This window comes from Rhinopithecus bieti, unplaced genomic scaffold, assembly GCF_001698545.2.
Source record: "Rhinopithecus bieti isolate Rb0 unplaced genomic scaffold, ASM169854v2 scaffold_17939, whole genome shotgun sequence".
Taxonomy (NCBI): Eukaryota; Metazoa; Chordata; class Mammalia; order Primates; family Cercopithecidae; genus Rhinopithecus; species Rhinopithecus bieti.
Genome location: NW_016809446.1, coordinates 1,974,238 through 1,991,963, shown reverse-complemented (window position 1 = coordinate 1,991,963; position 17,726 = coordinate 1,974,238). Strand labels below are relative to the sequence as shown.

At 37.9% G+C, this 17,726-nt stretch overlaps 1 protein-coding gene across 1 annotated transcript in view; it reads right to left on the bottom strand.

The window, feature by feature from the left end:
* The window catches only part of MAP2 (microtubule associated protein 2), a 321,080-nt gene that overhangs the window by 229,579 nt on the left and 73,775 nt on the right, over positions 1 to 17,726 (bottom strand). Inside the window, exon 3 of the mRNA XM_017889382.1 lies at positions 4,872 to 4,921. The gene's annotated coding sequence lies outside the window, so the exon portion shown is untranslated. The remainder of the gene's footprint in view (positions 1 to 4,871; positions 4,922 to 17,726) is intronic.

Genomic DNA, 17,726 nt, shown 5'->3' with positions numbered 1-17,726 from the left:
TTTTTTTTTTTTTTTTTTTTTTTTTTTTTTTTTTTTTTTTTGAGACGGAGTCTTGCTCTGTCGCCCAGGCTAGATCTCAGCTCGCTACAAGCTCCGCTCCAGGGTTCACGCCATTCTCCTACCTCAGCCTCCGGCGTAGCTGGGACTAGAGGCGCCCGCCACAGCTCCCGACTAATTTTTTTGTATTTTTAGTAGAGACAGGGTGTCACCGTGTTTGCCAGGATGGTCTTGATCTCCTGACCTCATGATCCGCCCACCTCGGCTTCCCAAAGTGCTGGGATTACAGGCGTGAGCTACCGCGCCCGGCCATATCTCATTTAATCTTAAAACGAAGTGTAACTTATTTTTGTTTCCATTTTACAGATAATAAAATCAGAGGGCTTGACCAAGGAACACCACAAGCAGCTTAGCAGTCTAGAAGTATAGAGGGCATCAGAAGTTAAGCCAGAGGAAAAGATTAGAATTAGCAGGAAGGACTAGATCCAAGCAGAAAAGAAGCACAGCATCCACCCTGTGCTGGAGCACTGGATCAAAATCACGGCTTTGATAAATAATTTCAGATAAATATTAATGATTCAATCATAGGCAACTGACCAGGCACAGTGACTCATGCCTGTAATCCCACACTTTCAGAGGCTGAAGCAGGAGGATCGCTTTAAGCCAGGAGTTTAAGACCAGCCTGGGCAACAAAGCGAGACTCAGTCTCTATAAAAAATAAAAAATATAGCTAGGAATGGTGGCACAAGCCTGTAGTCCTAAGCTACTCAGGAGGCTAAGATGAGAGGACAACTTGAGCCCAAGAGTTTGAGGCTGCAGTGAGCCATGATTGTGTCACTATACTCCAACCTAGGTGACAGAGGGACACTCCATCTCTTCAAAAAAATTCATAGGAAATCATCTCTCTAAGAATTCCAAGCACCAAGAAAGCATGAATTCACCTAATTTCAAACTCGGGTACTTCAACCGATACCACCAGAACACTTTCATATAGTCAAGTGCAATTGCAAAGGCAGGGGATGTCTTATAGCACTGACAGCCTTGTGTTAAGCAATGTATCCCTTAGCACTAGGTGTCAGTCTGACGAACATGATCCCTCTTTGGGAGCAAGATAGGATGGAGTTGGAGGTAGGGTCTTCAGGGAATATATATGCTAAGTACTGACTGCATTAGAGGAAGGATAAAAGGCTAGTGTATAGGATGAAGAAGTGGATACAAAATAGCAACAAGTTATATCCAATATTTTCTTTTTAACTTTTGATTTTGCAAAATGAGACTAAAAGTATCAATATAGAAAAGTAAGTATTTTTAAAATTTTGAGGAGAGAAATTTATAAAATATCTAAGCACTAGCTAGCACACAATATGACATTTTACTTTTAGATTTGTAATCTTAGTCCTTTTCTGCTCACAGCATTCCAAACACTTCCAGAAAAGCTATTGCACCTCATGTCACTTGTTGAGCAGTAATTCCACTGTAAGTAAACTTGAGAACTCTATTAAAGATCATCTCCCTTGTCCCATTCCTTAGGGTCCTCAACCTCTTTCTCAAGAAAACTATAATTAATATAATTAACATGATCATCTATCTTTATAAGGATGAAAATCATTTAGCTTTTGATTCTGTCTTCAACAGCAAAAGATCAAACAGCCTTCCCAGGCTGATAGTGGCAGAACCAATGAAATTAACATTACCTATTCATGCTATCTAAAAAACAAGTTATGCTGTTTAGATTGATACTTTTAATGACCCATAAGTATTCCTTTACAAGCACCTGTTTCCTATTTTATATTTTAAAATTGAGAAGCCATCACTTGCTTATCAAACTGAGAAATTTTTAAAATCCTAATTCCAATATTGGCATGAGTATTGCAAAACTCAGACTGCTTCTGCTACCAGTGAAGTGCATATTGGTATATAATTTTGGGGAACACTCACAATGTACACATTAGTCACCTCAAATATATTTATTTCTTTACACTACATAATCCCACTTCTACAAATTGATCCTAAGTACAATGTCAGCAGTGAACATAAACGTTTTAGAAGCATATTTATTGCAGTGCTATTTATAATAGTGAGATATTAAAAATGGTCTGAATGTCCAACAACGGGTAAATGGTGAAATAAATTATGAAATATCTACAGGATAGTATATCACAGAGCCACTAAAAATCACCTTTTCAAGTAACTGGAATGTATATAATAGAAAATTTAATTTACCTTTCATGAAAACAAACCACGACAAAAACTGGAGGAAAATATACAAAATGCTGGTAGCAGTATTAATCATAAAGAAAAGAAGTAGATCAGAAAACCAATACATATTTTTTTTTAAAAGGCAAAAAGTGTGGCCTAAAATGTTGCTAAGAATCAATGCCAAATTTACCTTCCTTGTTTCTGGACTTCATTCTGACTTTTTTTTTTTTTGTAATAACTTTAGGAGATTAAAACACGTTTCCAGTCTAAATTCAGTAACATTGTGTTTCATAAAATCTAAGATACCATTCATTACAAGACACACCTCATTTACTACCAGGGGGAAAAAAAAATGCTGTCAATTTAACTATAGCATAACTTAATTTTACATAATTTAATGTAAAATTACATGCATCACAGAATTGATAAAATATTGCAATGGCATTTCTGATATTCTATTTTATATACCTCTATCAGTAGCTTGTTTTTATCTGGCAACACTAGTTATTTTGCTCAGCTAATATTTTCACAGAAAACATGATTTTCTGTGAGGGAAACTCTTATCTTAAACCAAAAGTACTTAGTTATAGTTGAAAAAATGGTAATTTCCATTACATATATTCTATTTTGATAACTTGGCTGTTTCTGGTGAGTTACATTTTTAAGAGACTTGCTACATCTAACTGCTTTTATAAAATGCGATTTAGATAACTGATTAATCAAATGTAATTTAATATTATTTTCATTTCCAGATAGAAGGGAAAACAATACTAATAAATACTAAACCACACATATCCAAGTGGGAAGACCTGATAAAAAGAGCGGTTTAAACATGTTTCCATTTCTATGTACACTTTATTTTCACTGGTATATTTATCTATTAATTTGAAAATAGGCAACTCATCTTGACCAAACACACTCAATTTTCATATTCTCACAACAGAAATCTCCATGTGGAAGATGGTTAGGGAATCAGATTATGAAAATTTTTGTGCATTACGGTTACTTTTTTTATAATCTAACAAAAATCTTCTTTCTTTTCAGTTTTCTTTCTGGAAAGTGGTCAGAGCAAGATGAGATTGCAAACTGCCGTGTTTACCATATCAACTATATAATAAAAAATCAGGAAGGGAAGAGTTTACTTCTTATTAAAGAAGAGAAAGGAAAGGTTTACCTCTCATACAGATTTATTATTAAAACTTAACTCTGTGCATTAAAAACATTACTGATTCAATGATGTATACTTTAAAAAAATCTCATTCTACTTGTAATTTTGGTTTTGTAGGTAGATGAGACAGGGTCTAGTAGGGGTAAAAGTAGAAAAAAGTTCAAAAGTCTTTAAAATTGCACATTTAAATGTTCACAGATCTCGATAGTATACGCTAAAAAGTGAATAAAAAAGAGAGACTTCAATAAATTTGACCCCAAACTAAATGAAAACACTTAATAAAATAATAGTTTATAAACAGACTTTAAATCAATACTTGTAGACATTTCACCTTTTTTCTTTATTAAGTTTCCAATTATCCGTAGGCATAATTTTAATATATTCTATTTGCTACATTCTATACAGATTTCGAAGATAGGAAAGCACAGTTTGTACCTGAAAAGAGAAATAATCGTAGTCTTTCATCTGTGTGTATGTGTATTTGTGTGTGTGTGTGAGAGAGAGAGAGAGAGAGAGTGTGTGTGTGTCTGTGTGTTTATGTGTATTTGGTTGCAGGAAAGTGAGGTCAGAATTGAGGCCAGAAAAGGTACATATTTACAGTGTGCCTGTTATATGACAGACACTGCAATCTGAAGGGTTAAACATGGGCTTTAAAGAGAAAATTCCTGATTAGTGTAAGGGTAAATGAAAAGCTAATGTTTTCCTTTACGTTAATTATTAATCAAAAGCCTATACAAAAGTTTAGCAACACCTGGCATGTTGTTCTTTTATAGAACAATAAAAGTCTTCATTTCATTCAGCATTTAGTTTTTTTTTTTTTTTTTAATCTAATACATGTTCAAAAAAAAAATATAAATAGAAGGCATAATAAAATCCCAAGTTTAATGCTGTGAGGGCCTCTGAGGTCGTTATTACTCTAAACTCAGTTAAGCTAGTTTCAAGTCTCATTAAAGCCAATTATGAAAGCACAGAACAAAAAAGGAATGAATCTGACACTCTGCTAACCTGAAATTTTTACTGAAAAGGTACTTTTCAACTCTACCGCTCTTTAGGACAATACATCCTCATTGGGTATGATACTTGTGGAATTCAAATGTTTCCTGCAAATTCAGGAAGTCCTTGACCATTCTTTTGAAAAGGCAGTCCTTCCAAGTAAGGATTTTTCCTACTTGGTCTTTTTAATAGTTTTTCCCTGATTAATGTATAAGACAATATGATGTTTTTCGAGGTGTGGATTTTTTTTTCTCATTATTTGAAACTCAGGTAGTAGTAAGATGAAATAAATTCAATATTCAAAAACCAAATAAATTATACTAATTAGAAAAACAAACAGTACTCAGGGAACCATGTTTGCTAGTAAGCCAACTCTGAAATATATCCAGGTTTTACTAAATTTCAGCTTTTACCACATATTGCAAGCATATTTTTGACCTAGCTATCTAAAGACCCATGAAGCCTTTATTTTATTTCACAGTTTATTCATGATTGACACAAATACAGTACTGACCTTAATTCCAGCCAGAAGTTATAAGATACTTTGGATTAGATCAATAAAATCTAAAAGAAGAAGAGAAAAATACCCAGTAAGTTAAATCAGTTGAACAATCTGGCTTTTTCTTTCACTAAGGAGAAAGATAAAATCAGAAGTGACTTGTTCCTCACTCCATAAAATGCACTGACTGAAACATATCCATTTACAACACACAACGGTTATGTATAATACAACTTTAAGCTTACAAGTACGTTCTACATTTTATTGGAAAAAAACATATATTAAATGCCAAAATTACGTCCTATTTTTATTTTATACTTATTTAAAGTAGAAGTCCTATGGTCATATTCTAAAACAACCAACCAAAAAGAATTTTTAACACATTCTGTTCCTAATATACTACCATTGCTCTTAAGAGATGTTTAATCAAAAATAATAAAACTCATGCATTTTGATCCTGTCATAAGACTGAATGCTTATGTCCCCTCCACCCCAAATTCATATGTTGAGATCCTAGTCCCCCAATGTGATATTTAGAGGTGGGGCCTTTGGAAGGTGATTAGTGCCCCTACAAAAGAGATCCCAGAAATATAAAAAGTGGACTGTGCCTTTATACATGAGATCTCAGCGAGCGCTCTCACACCTTCTGCCTGCCATATGAAGGCGGAGGGAAAAACAGGAAGCAGGACCTCAGCAAAACCAATCTGCTGCTGCCTTGATCTTGAACTTCTCTGCTTCCAAAACTGTGAAAAATAGATTTATGTTCTTTTATGTTAGAAAAGTCTGTACAGACTGACACAGGTCTTTAATCTGATTTAATATGCACAGAGAATCTGTAGAATTTTAGTCCTGGGTTGACAATCAGTCTAAACCTTTGCTAAAGGTAGTCAAGTTCAAAGAAGACAATTTCAGTGGTAAACGATCAATCTTTCCATTGGTTTCTTGCATCTAAGCCTTGCTACTAAAATATGCTGAGAAATAAATATGCAGAAAAGCATGTTGTCAAATCAAAGTTTAAAGAAGGTAAACCAGGGACAAAAAAAAAAAAACTTTGGTGCCAAAAGTCAGCCTGCCTCTTGAACAGATAGTAAACAAAACAACTTCAAACTGACAAGAGACTCCACTCACCACAGGGAGCATCTATGGCAGTCAGTAATTAAAAAGCAAGTTAGGTTCTAGAAGTATGTTTGTGAGTTAATTGGATAGAAAACAGCATATGTTCTTCTACACGTTAGAAATGTTTCATTATTAGACTCCTATGCTAAGTCCAAAAACTAAATTAGCCTAAAACTAGTTATTTACTGAAAAGAACAGTATAAAATAAGACAAAGAAAATACTAGTAAACCACAGAAAATACAACTGAATATGAAATAGTTGCTTTTTAATCCTAAGGGCAGGTGTTTAAGAAAAGTAAACTTTGTCCTATAATAACAAAATGATAGGTTAATACATCTGTGGAGATTTTTTTCAAGTATCTGAGGAAATTATAAAGGACATTTAAGATGAATGCCTTCAGTATATCTATCTTGATTTCAAACAACTGACATTATTTTACTTGGATAAAATATTAATTTTTGGCTATAAAGCCAACAGCTCCCTAACTGTCATGGTGGCCCAGGGCACCACTGTAAACTCTCAGGGGAATGGTGAAATGTTTTCTTTTTCTTTTATTTTTTTTGAGACAGGGTCTCACTCTGTCACTTAGTCTGGAGTGCAGGGGTGTGATCATGGCTCACTACAGCCTGAACCTCCCAGGCTCAATCAGTCCTCCCACCTCAGCCTCCGTAGTAGCTGGAATTGCAAGCATGAACCATTCTGCCTAAGTTTTGTATTTTTTGTACAGATGGAGTTTCACCATGTTCCCCAGGCTGGTCTCAAACTCCTGAACTCAAGCAATCCACCCACCTTGGCCTCTCAAAGTGCTGGGATTACAGGCAAAAGCCACTGCGCCTGGCCAAAATGTTTTCAATATATGAAAACAAAAACAAAAACAAAAAACCCACAGCAATATCCATTAGGCAGCATAAAAACTATTAACTTAAAGTGGTTTGCGGTTTCAATATTAGATCATGCTACATTCCTCTCAATGATGTTACGGCTTTGCAAAGTTGGGTTTTGATGATGTTTGTGATATAAAAGCAAATACTGCATGAAAATCAACATGAAGTAAGAATTACCAAAAACCTTTTTTCCATAAAAAATTAAAGGAAATAAGAATAATAGTGTCCAGTGTGACTGCAAGGTTTGAGGGCTGGGCATTATTCAGCAGGCACAAATCCCATTAGTTAAGTGATTGTGGGTTTGCTTTCAAAAACAAAAATAGATTTCCTTTCAATTTATGTGTATTATTTTTTCAAAAGGCTACTAAGTTGTTAGGACTTAAACATATTATGTTATTTAAATGAAACCGTCAGGTACATCTTTTGGCCTAGAGGCACCTTGAAAATAAAATCACTGCGATACTAAGGGTGCCATAAACTGCGAATATTTGGAACATTCCTGTTAAGCATAGTTTCTTATTTGTTTATTTTTTGTTTTGCTCCACAAATTTAAAGAGAAAGCATGACAAATTTAAAATAAAAATACTAGGAGAGTAAAGGAAAAAAGAGAAAAAATATGTCTTTAAAATATGAAGAAAAAATGCGAAGAGAGCAGGAAGGACAGTGATTCAACACACTCAGTGGATGTGTGGCTGGGTTGCATGTGCACTATTGTGTGTGCAAGAGATGGCTAAAATAGAATGTACATAAGAACACTAGGCTATGAAAGACAGAGTGGATACACTGCATATGTGTTCATTTTAATCATATTATCAATCATTATCCCCTAAGAAAAAAGGAGACAGTGGAAAGGGATTGTGATTTAGATCTAAATATTCACTAGGAAAAAAATGATAGCTTGCACAGCAATGCAGATATACTTAATGCCACAAAACTGAACCATTTAAAATGGTTAAAATATTAAATTTTATGTTACATATATTTTACTACAATATAAAATAAGTGATGCTGTTATCCTAGGATCTTTCATGATGTCTCATACAAAATCCTGCTCTATAATCGATATATGCATACTGAACAATGAATACCAGGATGATACTGCCACTTAACAACTCTTTAAAAAGAGAAAGTGGTTCACTAGTTGCCTGGAGTCAGGGGAAGTCTAACCTGAACCTGCCCATTTGTTTACTTGCAAGTTTTAGGCCTCAATTTATCATTTGACTATAGCTACTTCTTGCTAATTGCTCTTTGACACAGATCAGCATCCTGATATCTTTAATATTCTTTTAAATAGACTGGATTTCATTTCTTCTACATGCACTCCCAAATATATACCTTCACAGCAAAAACAAAATGTGGGATATTGTGGGATTTTTTTTTTTAAGTTGAGTTTTATGACACAGGAGCCTGACTTCTTTATGTATTCCATAATGTGTTTGGAAAGACATTCCAACTTATTTGTCCCTCTTCCAGTGTTCCTCCTCCCCAACACTGGAAGCCCCATCTCCAAGAAAAATCTTCCTTAGTCTCTCTTTTTTTTTTTTTGTTTCGGAGACAAGGTCTTGCTCTGTCAACCAGGCTAGAGTGCAGTGGCATGATCTCAGCTCACTGCAATCTCCACCTCCTGGGTTCAAGTGATTCTCCTGCCTCAGTCTCCCGAGTAGCTGGGATTACAGGGGCGCGTCACGATGCCCAGCTAATATTTGCATTTTTTAGTAGAGATGGGGTTTCAATACGGCATGATTCAAAAACCAACTGTATTCAAAATATTAATACTCTTTCAGGTATGTGAACTTTGTATTTGAACCCAATGTTTTCAGCACACAAAATATCAATAAATATTGTTAAATGAATAAAGGTGCTTACTGTTGTGTTTTTTCCAATTCTATTTCAAATTTAAAAAAGCAGTTGAAAATACCCTTTGTGGTGAGAATAAGAAAATAAAGTCCCATCCTTGCCTTATATAACTTCCACTGAAAGGACAGTCTCTTCAACAAACTGTGTTAGGTAAACTGGGTACTACATGCAAAAGAATGAAAATGGACTTTTATCTTACATCATGCACAAAAATCAACTCAAAATGGAATAAAAACTTAAATGTAAGACCTGAAACCATAAAACTCCTAGCAGAAAACACAGGGAATAAGCTTCTTGACATTGACTTTGCCATGATTTTTTGAATATGACACCAAGAGCTCAGGCATCACAAGCAGAAATAAACAGGTGGGGCTACATCAAACTGTCCACAAAAGGAAACAATCAACAAAATAAAAAGGTAACTTAGACAATGGGAGAAAATATTTGCAAACCATATATCTGATAAGGGGTTCATATCCAAAATATAGGGCTGGGTGTGGGGGCTCATGCCTGTAATCCCAGCAATTTGGGAGGCCAAGGAGGGTGGAGTGCTTTGAGTCCAGGAGTTTGAGACCAGTCTGGGCAACATGGAAAAACCTCATCTTTACAAAGAATACAAAAGATTAGCTGGGCATTGTGATGTGCACCTGTTGCCCCAGCTACCCAGGAGGCTGGGTTGGAAGGTTCGATTGAGCCCAGGAAGTTGAGGCTGCAGTGAGCTGTGACTGTGCACTGAACTACCCCCTGGGCAATAGAGTGAGACCCTGTCTAAAAAAAAAAAAAAAAAAAAATCCAAAATATATAAGAAACACACATGAAACAATATCTCAAAGCAAACAACTAAAAACAGCAATTTTAAAATGAGCAAAGGACCCCAAATAGACATTTTTCCAAAGAAGACATGACAATGGCTAACAAGTTTATGAAAAGGTGTTTAATATCAGAAATCATCAGAGAAATGAAAATCAAAAACCACAATGAAATAGCTATATCACACCTGTTAGTATGGCTATCATTAAAAAAAAAAAAAAAGTAAGTGTTAGATGTGGGGAAAAGGAAAAGGAACACTGTATACTGTTGATGGAAATGTAAATTGGTACAGGCGCTATGGAAAGCAGTATGGAGGTTCCTCAAGAAATTAAAAAGGGAACTACAATTTGATCCAGCAATCCCACTACAGGGAAAATACACAAAGAAAATGAAGTCGGTACCTTGAAGACATATCTGCACTCCTGTGTTCATTGCAGCATTATTCACAATAGCCAAAACATGAAAACAACCGGTGTCCATCAACAGATGAATGGATTAAAAAATTGTGAAATACTATACACAATGGAATATTATCAAGACTTTAAAAGGGAGATCCTGACATTGGCAACAACAGGAAAAACCTGAAAGGCCTTATGGTAAGTGCAATAAGCCAGACACAGAAAAATACTGCATAATCTCACTTAAGTGGAATCTTAAAAAGCTGAACTAATAGAAGCAGAGTAGAATGGTGGTTATCAGGAGGTGGGGAGGTTGGCAAAATGAGGACATGTTGGCCAAAAGATATAAGGTCACAGTTATACAGGACGACTAAACCTAGAGGTCTAATGCACAGCATGATGACTATAGTTAATAATATTGTAAGGTATACTTAAAATTTGCTAAAAGAATAGATTTCAGGTGTTCTTATTTTTTAAAACAATAACTGTGTGAGGAGACAGACATGTTAGTTTGCTTCACTCTAGTAATCAATTCACTATGTGTATATATAAAAATATATATATCAAAACATCATGTCGTACACCTTAAATATATACAATTTTTATATAAAAAATTAGAAACACAGTTCTGAGAGAAAAGAGGCATTCATTTTTGACCTGGTGGGCTCAAGCTGTCCTGTGGCTTCTGTTTGTTTGCTTGCTTTTCTTATCTTAAGAACACTTTCCTTTGCAGTGCCAGGAGCAGCTGCTTTGTAAATGACTCCCTGGAACTTTTTTTTTTTCCCCAACCAAGCCAGTTATTGAGTAAATAGGCACAGAATTGTGAAGATTGATGTTGCCCCAAGGCTCAGTCCTCACTGTGAACATCTGCCATTTCAAACACACAGGTCAAGAGTTTTTGTGTAGTATTTTGCTAAACAATGCCCTAAGCAAAACGCAAATAAAATTCTTTTCAATAGGATTTAGCATCTGCTTCCAGGTGGCTTAATGTATCAGCATACTAAAAGCACCAATTCTCCATCCTCTGTCTCTTTCTCCTCACCTAAAAGGTAAGATAAATGTCAGCAAATAATCTTGAGTTAATTGGTAAAGCTCTTCTTCCCCCCTGCCACATCCCCACCCCAGTGAGAAATGACTTCATGCCTCCATATTATAAATCATACTGTGATGGTCAGATAACATTATAAAGCCTATGTCAAACTAAAATAGGCCTGATTATACCTCACAAGGAGGACAAAATGAAAACAGCAGACAACTTTTAGCTATTGGATTATCAAAGTTAATTGTGAGCTGAAAATTCACAATTTTTACATTTCTTATGCTTCTCCCTTGTTAAAGTTACAGAAATTGTTGCTGCTTAAGTAACACAAAAGTTACTACTGGAGTTACACCTTACAGAAACAAATACTGCAGTTATAAGATATTTTAAAATTCCATTAAAATGGCAATGTTTTTTATTTGTTTGTAATTCTTGTAATTCTCATATTTTTAAGATATAGAGTAGGCGGTTTTTTTGTTTTGTTTTGTTTTGTTTTTGAGACAGGGTCTCACTCTGTTGTCCCGGCTGGAGTGCACTGGCATGATCATGGCTCACTCCAGTCTCGACCTCCCCAGCCTCAGATGATCCTGCCACCTCAGCCTCCTGAGTTGCTGGGACTACAGGCATGCACCACCATGCCCAACTAATTTTTCTATTTTTTTTGTAGAGAGAGAGTTTCCCTGGTCTCAAACTCCTGGGCTCAAGTGATCCACCCTCTGAAATTGCTGAGATTACAGGCATAAGCCACCGTACCCAATTGGGTAGGGATTTTTTGTTGTTGTTTGTTTGTTTGTTTGTTTTTAGCATCATTTAGTATTTTAGGGATTCAGTGTTCTTTAATCTAAAAGAGTTCACTTAGTTAGAATCTAGTGGGATAAAGGAGGTTGTGAAACAGCCAAAAGACAAAAAGCCGAGATGGAAAAAAAATTCCTATTGTCACAAGGAAATACTAACAGAGCTTTTGGGAGATCAGTGAAGGGGAGAAAAATCCTGTTATGAAGATAAAGATTCACAGAGGAAGTTGCATTTGAGTTAGTCCTTGAAGGAGGTAAGGGATTTTGATAGGTGGAGATGGAGTGGGAAGGAGACCAATTCAGACAATGGACAGGACACCACAGAAACAAAGTAACAGAAGAATCAAAGCCCAGGGGGTGTTTGGAAAAATACCTAGCCTGGAGTATGACACACAAGAAGAGCAGTAATTGGGTGGAAAGCTAAGTTGGCTCTATATAGGAACTAATGACCCTGAATGACAATCTGAGGAGGCTATTCAATTAAATATATTTAATTTTGTAGGTGAAAGTGGACCGCTGCAGGTTTTAAATTCAAGAATGGCATAATTAGGAAATTTAATCTAGTAATATTATATAGATGATTGGATCAGAGAGGGGAGTGCTTAAAGAAGTATTCATATAAGTGGCTCCTTCAGAAGTCCAGGTGAATGGTAATGAAGAGACAATTCAGGTGGAGACAGTGTCCATACAAAGGAGAGTGTTAAAACTATTGCATGGATATGTGTATTAGTCTGCTGAGACTGTGATATAGTTCTGATGTTTATCTCCACCCAAATCTCATGTTGAATTGTATTCCCTATTGCTGGAGGTGGTGCCTGGAGGGAGGTGACTGGATAATGGGGGCAGAGCTCTCCTGGCTTGGTGCTGTCTTCATGATAGTGAGTTCTCACAAGATCCAGTCACTTAAAAGTGTGTGCCACCTCCTCCCAGCATTCTCCCTTTTCTTTTCCTCCCCAACCCCTGTCTCTCTGGCTTGCTCCTGCTTTCACTATGTGAAGTGCCTGCTCCTGCATTGCTCTCCACCATGAGTAAAAGCCCCCTGAGGCCTCCCCAGAAACTGATGCTGGCACTGTGTTTCCTGTATGGATTGCAGAACCATAAGCCTATTAAATTTTTTTTTTTAATAAATTACCCAGTCTTGGGTATTTCTTTATAGCAATGTAAGAACAGCCTACTACTTTGAACTGAAGAGTGGAGTGTTGCTATAAAGATACCTGAAAATATGGAAGCAGCTTTGGAACTGGGTAACAAGCTGAGGTTGGAAGAGTCTGGAGGGCTCAGAAGAAGACAGAAAAATGAGGGAAAGTTTGGAATTTTTTAGAGACTAGTTACATTATTGTGACCAAAATGCTGATGGTGATATGGACAGCAAAATCCAGGCTGATGAGGTCTGTGATGGAAATAAGGAACTTACTGGGAACTGGGGTAAAGGTCACACATTTTATGTGTTAGCAAAGAGCTTGGCTGGATTGTGTCCATACCCTAGGGGTCTTTGGAAGTTTAAGCTTCATAGTGACTATACAACATATCTAGCAGATGAAATTTCTGAGCAGCAATACATTCAATAGGCGGCCCGGCTGTTTCTAATAACCTACACTCAGAAGCAGGAGCAAAGAAAAGATTAAGAGTTGGAATTTATATTTAAAAGGGAAGCACAGCATAAAAGTTTGGAAAATTTTCCACCTAAACATGTGGCAGAGAAAGAAAAAGCTTTTTTTGAGAGAGGGATTCCAGCAGGCTGTGGAACAACCAATTGCTAGATAAATTTGCGTAACAAAACCCCACCCAGTGCTGATAGCCAAGACAACGGGAAAAAGGCCTTGAAGGCATTTCAGAGACCTTCATGGAAGCCCCTCCCATCATAGGCCCAGAGGCCTAGGAGGGAAGAATGATTTTGTGGGCCAGGTCCAGGGCCCCACTGCCTGGCACAGCCTCAGGATACTGTACTGCATTGGAAGCTCTGGGTCCAGACTCTGCTCAAAGGACCCCAGACACTGTCGTGCCACTGCTCTGGAGAGCACAAACTGCTGTAAGTCTTGGCAGCCTCCATGTGTTGTTAAGCCTGCAGGTGCACAAAGTCCAAGAGAGAATGAGGCTTGTCACCTTCTACCTAGTTTTCAAAGGATGTATGGAAAAGCCTGGAAGCCTAGGCAGAAGCCTGCTATAGGGGCAGAGCCCCAACAGAGAACCTCTACTAGGGTAGTGCCAAGGGGAAATGTGAAGTTGGAACCCTCACATCTGGTCTACACTGGGGCACTCCCTAGTAGAGCTGTGAGAAGGGGATCACCACTCTCTAGACCTCAGAATGGCAGCTTGTATCCTGCACCTGGAAAAGCTGCAGGCACTCAACAACCTGTGAGAGCAGCTGAGGGGTGTGGGGAGGATGCACCCTGCAAAGCTAAAAGGGCAGAGCTAACCAAGGCCTTAGGAGCCCCTCATTGCACCAGTGTGCTGTGGATGTGAGACATGCAGTCAAAAGATATTATTTTGGAGCTTTAAAAATGACTGCCCCTGCTAGGTTTTGAACTTGCATGGGGCCTTTAGCTCCTTTCTTTTGGCCAATTTCTTCCTTTTGGAATATCAGTGTTTACCCAGTGCCTACACCCCCATTGTATATTGGGAGTAAATAACTCTTTTTGATTTTACAGGCTTGTAGATTAAAGGGATTTGCTTTATTTCAAATGATGTTTTAGACTTTGGACTTTTGAATTAATGCTGGAATGAGTTAAGACATTGCGGGACCATTGGGAAGGCATGACCGTATTTTGCAATGTGAGAAGGACATGAGATTTGGAGAGGGCCAGGTGCAGGATTATATCGTTTTCATATTTGTCCCCACCCAATTCTCATGTTGAATTGTAATCCCCAGTGCTGGAGGTGGGGCCTAGTAGGAGGGGTTCAGCTCATGGAGGTGATCCCTCATGGCTTGGTGCTGTTTTGTAATAGTGAGTTCTCATGAGATCTGGTCATTTAAGAGAATGTGGCACCTCCCTTTCTACTCTCTCTTTCGCTCTCGTTCTCTCCATTGCTTGTTCCTGCTTTGACTATGTGAAATGTCCACTCCTGCTTTGCTTTCTGCCAGGAGAAAAAGCTCCCTGAGTCCTCCCCAGAAGCTGATGCCAGCACTATGTTTCCTGTATAGCCTGCAGAACTGTGAGCCAATTAAACCCCTTTTCTTTGTAAATTAACCAGTCCCATGTATTTATTTACAGCAATGCAAGAGAATGGCCTAATACAGTCTAACATAATAAAATGCCCTAGACTATGTGGCTTATACAACAGAAATTTACTTTTTCACCCAGTTCTGGAGGTTGGAAGGGTGAGATCAAGTGCCAACATGGTCAGGTTCTGGTGAAAGCTATCTTCCTGGCTTGTAGAAAGCCACATTCTCACTATGTCCTCACATGGTGGAGAAAGACAGACATGAAGATGGGTGGGGAAATTTAAAGAACCCTCTTTTGCTCTTCTTATGAAGAGGAACCCTACTGGATTAGGGCCCCACTCTCATGACTTCATTTAACCTTAATTATCTGCTACAGGCCCTATTTTTAAACAGTCACACTGGCACTTAGAACTTCAACATATGACTGGGGTGGGGCACGACTCAGTCCATAACAGTATTTACAGTCCATACAGAATTTAGGGATTAAAGCCAGGCATGGTGGTTCATACCTCTAATGCCAGCACTTTGGGAGACCAAGGCAGAGGACTGCTTGAGGTCAGGAGTTTGAGACCAGCATAAGCAACATAGAGAGACCACTACAAAAACAATTTTTTTTTTTTTAATTAGCCAGACATGGTAGTGCACACCTGTAGTTCCAGCTACTGGGGAGGCTGAAGCCAGAGGCATATGAGGTTACAGTGAGCTATGATTGCACCACTGAAATCCCACCCTTGGCAACAGAGTCCCTGTCTCACATGCACAAAAAAAGAATTTAAGGATTGATTGGCCAGGAAAGGCACAGGATGAAGAAAGGAGCCAAGAGAATTTTGAGAGTGTAAGAAAAACAGACTCCCAGGACATTCTTAGAAACAGGAAAGCCTGAAGGGAGATCAGGTTGCTGGGTAAAAGTAGAGGATAATGGGCTTTATTAGACATATTAAGTGTGAGTTTCTGGCAGGATAATAAAGGAAAGGCAACTGATCTATTCATGGAGGGTATGATTTTATGTGATATGCAAATGAATAAAAACAGTATTTAAGCAAAACAATAAAGAAGTTAAATTTGTGGTGATGTAATTAGGCAAAATATATCAATATTGGGTTATAGGGTCAGAGGTACATGTTCCAAAACATAGAATTAAGTTGTCCAGACAGCTCATATTACTGTATATTTCATCACACTTTGCCTTGACAGGTACATATAACATTAATACAGTGCTGGCTATGTGTAAGCCCATATTGTTCTTAATGAAGGCCATATCCTGCCTGCCCAGACTGTGGGTTGCTCTGGGTCAGTGACCCAGCAAATCTATGTTTGTATTCCAAGCACTTAGTGTGGTATACAGCACAAAGTCAGGAATCTATAAATGTGGAATGACTCACTCCCCGGAAAAAGAGGCTGAGTCATGAGCACTCCAACTAATTTCACCTCTAGACATTGTATTATTCATATAAAACAACACCGTAGGAAGCGAGGCACGAGGTATGGCTCTTAATGGAATGTTCTGTACTCTGACATGTTTGCTGTAGCTGCCATAACAATGGCTGGAAATAAAAGTTAAGGCTAAAGAAGGTCAGTTACATGCTGGGAAATTGGAACTACTTCACCCATTTGCTGTCACCACACTGAACATAAAATGACTAGGTGATGCAGCAACTAGAAATAAATGAGTATCAATTGAAAATGAAGAATTTTCAAATGTCTAAATCACAGATTTTGTTTTATGAAGGCTAGAACACCATTCTAGTACAAAACAACAACAATTACAGGAAATGAGCATTAAGTATTTAAAATAACTCAACCATTCTACAAAGTTTGTCAGATGCATTATTGAGTTAATCTTCACGAAGACCAAACACAGCAAACACTATTTTTATTCCCAGGAGAAAACTAAGCTTATAAAGATTGAATATCCAATATCTCTGTTTGTTAGTTTTCCTTCTGACAGTCAGGTCCCTCTTCTGCAGGTCGGCTGAGTTTGCTGGAGGTCCACGCCAGACCCTCTTTGCCTAGGTATCACCAGCGGAGGCTGCAGGACAGTAAAAATTGCTGACTGCTCCTTCCTATGGAATTTTTGTCCCAGAGAGACACCCACCAGATGCCAGCCGGACCTCTCCTGTATGAGGTGTCTGTTGTTCCCTGCTGGGAGGTATATCCCCTTTAGGAGGCACAGGGGTCAGAGACCCACCTGAGGAGGCAATCTGTTCCTTAGCAGAGCTTGAGCACTGTGCTGGGAGATTCGCTGCTCTCTTCAGAGGTGGCAGGCAGGAATGTTTAAGTCGGCTGAAGCTGTACCCACATCCACCCCTTCCCCCAGGTGCTCTGTCGCAGGGAGATGGGAGTTTTATCTATAAGCCCCTGACTGGGGCTGCTGCCTTTCTTTCAGTGATGCCCTGCCCAGAGAGGAGGAATCTAGAAAGGCAGTCTGGCTACAGCAGCTTTGCAACGCTGTGGTGGGCTCTGCCCAGTCCAAATTTCTGGGCAGCTTTGTTTACCAACGTCTTTTATTAAGACAAAGAAATAACAAAAATCACAGATAAAGTGAAATATATACATATATATGGATATATGGCCAGCATATATTATTTTTTCATCTTTTGTTTTTGAGTTTAGAGCACTGATAGATTTTCCTACCTATATAATTTTCTAAGGAGTTCTGGCATGCTCAAATTCAGGTAGAAACACTAGGGGAAAATGTGCTTTGAAGAAACTTTAAAACCAATGATAAACGTTTGAAATGAAAATATCTCAATCTCTTATAGTTCTTTCTCTAAGTGTTTTCAGTGGGGCAAAAACTTGGGAAGATGG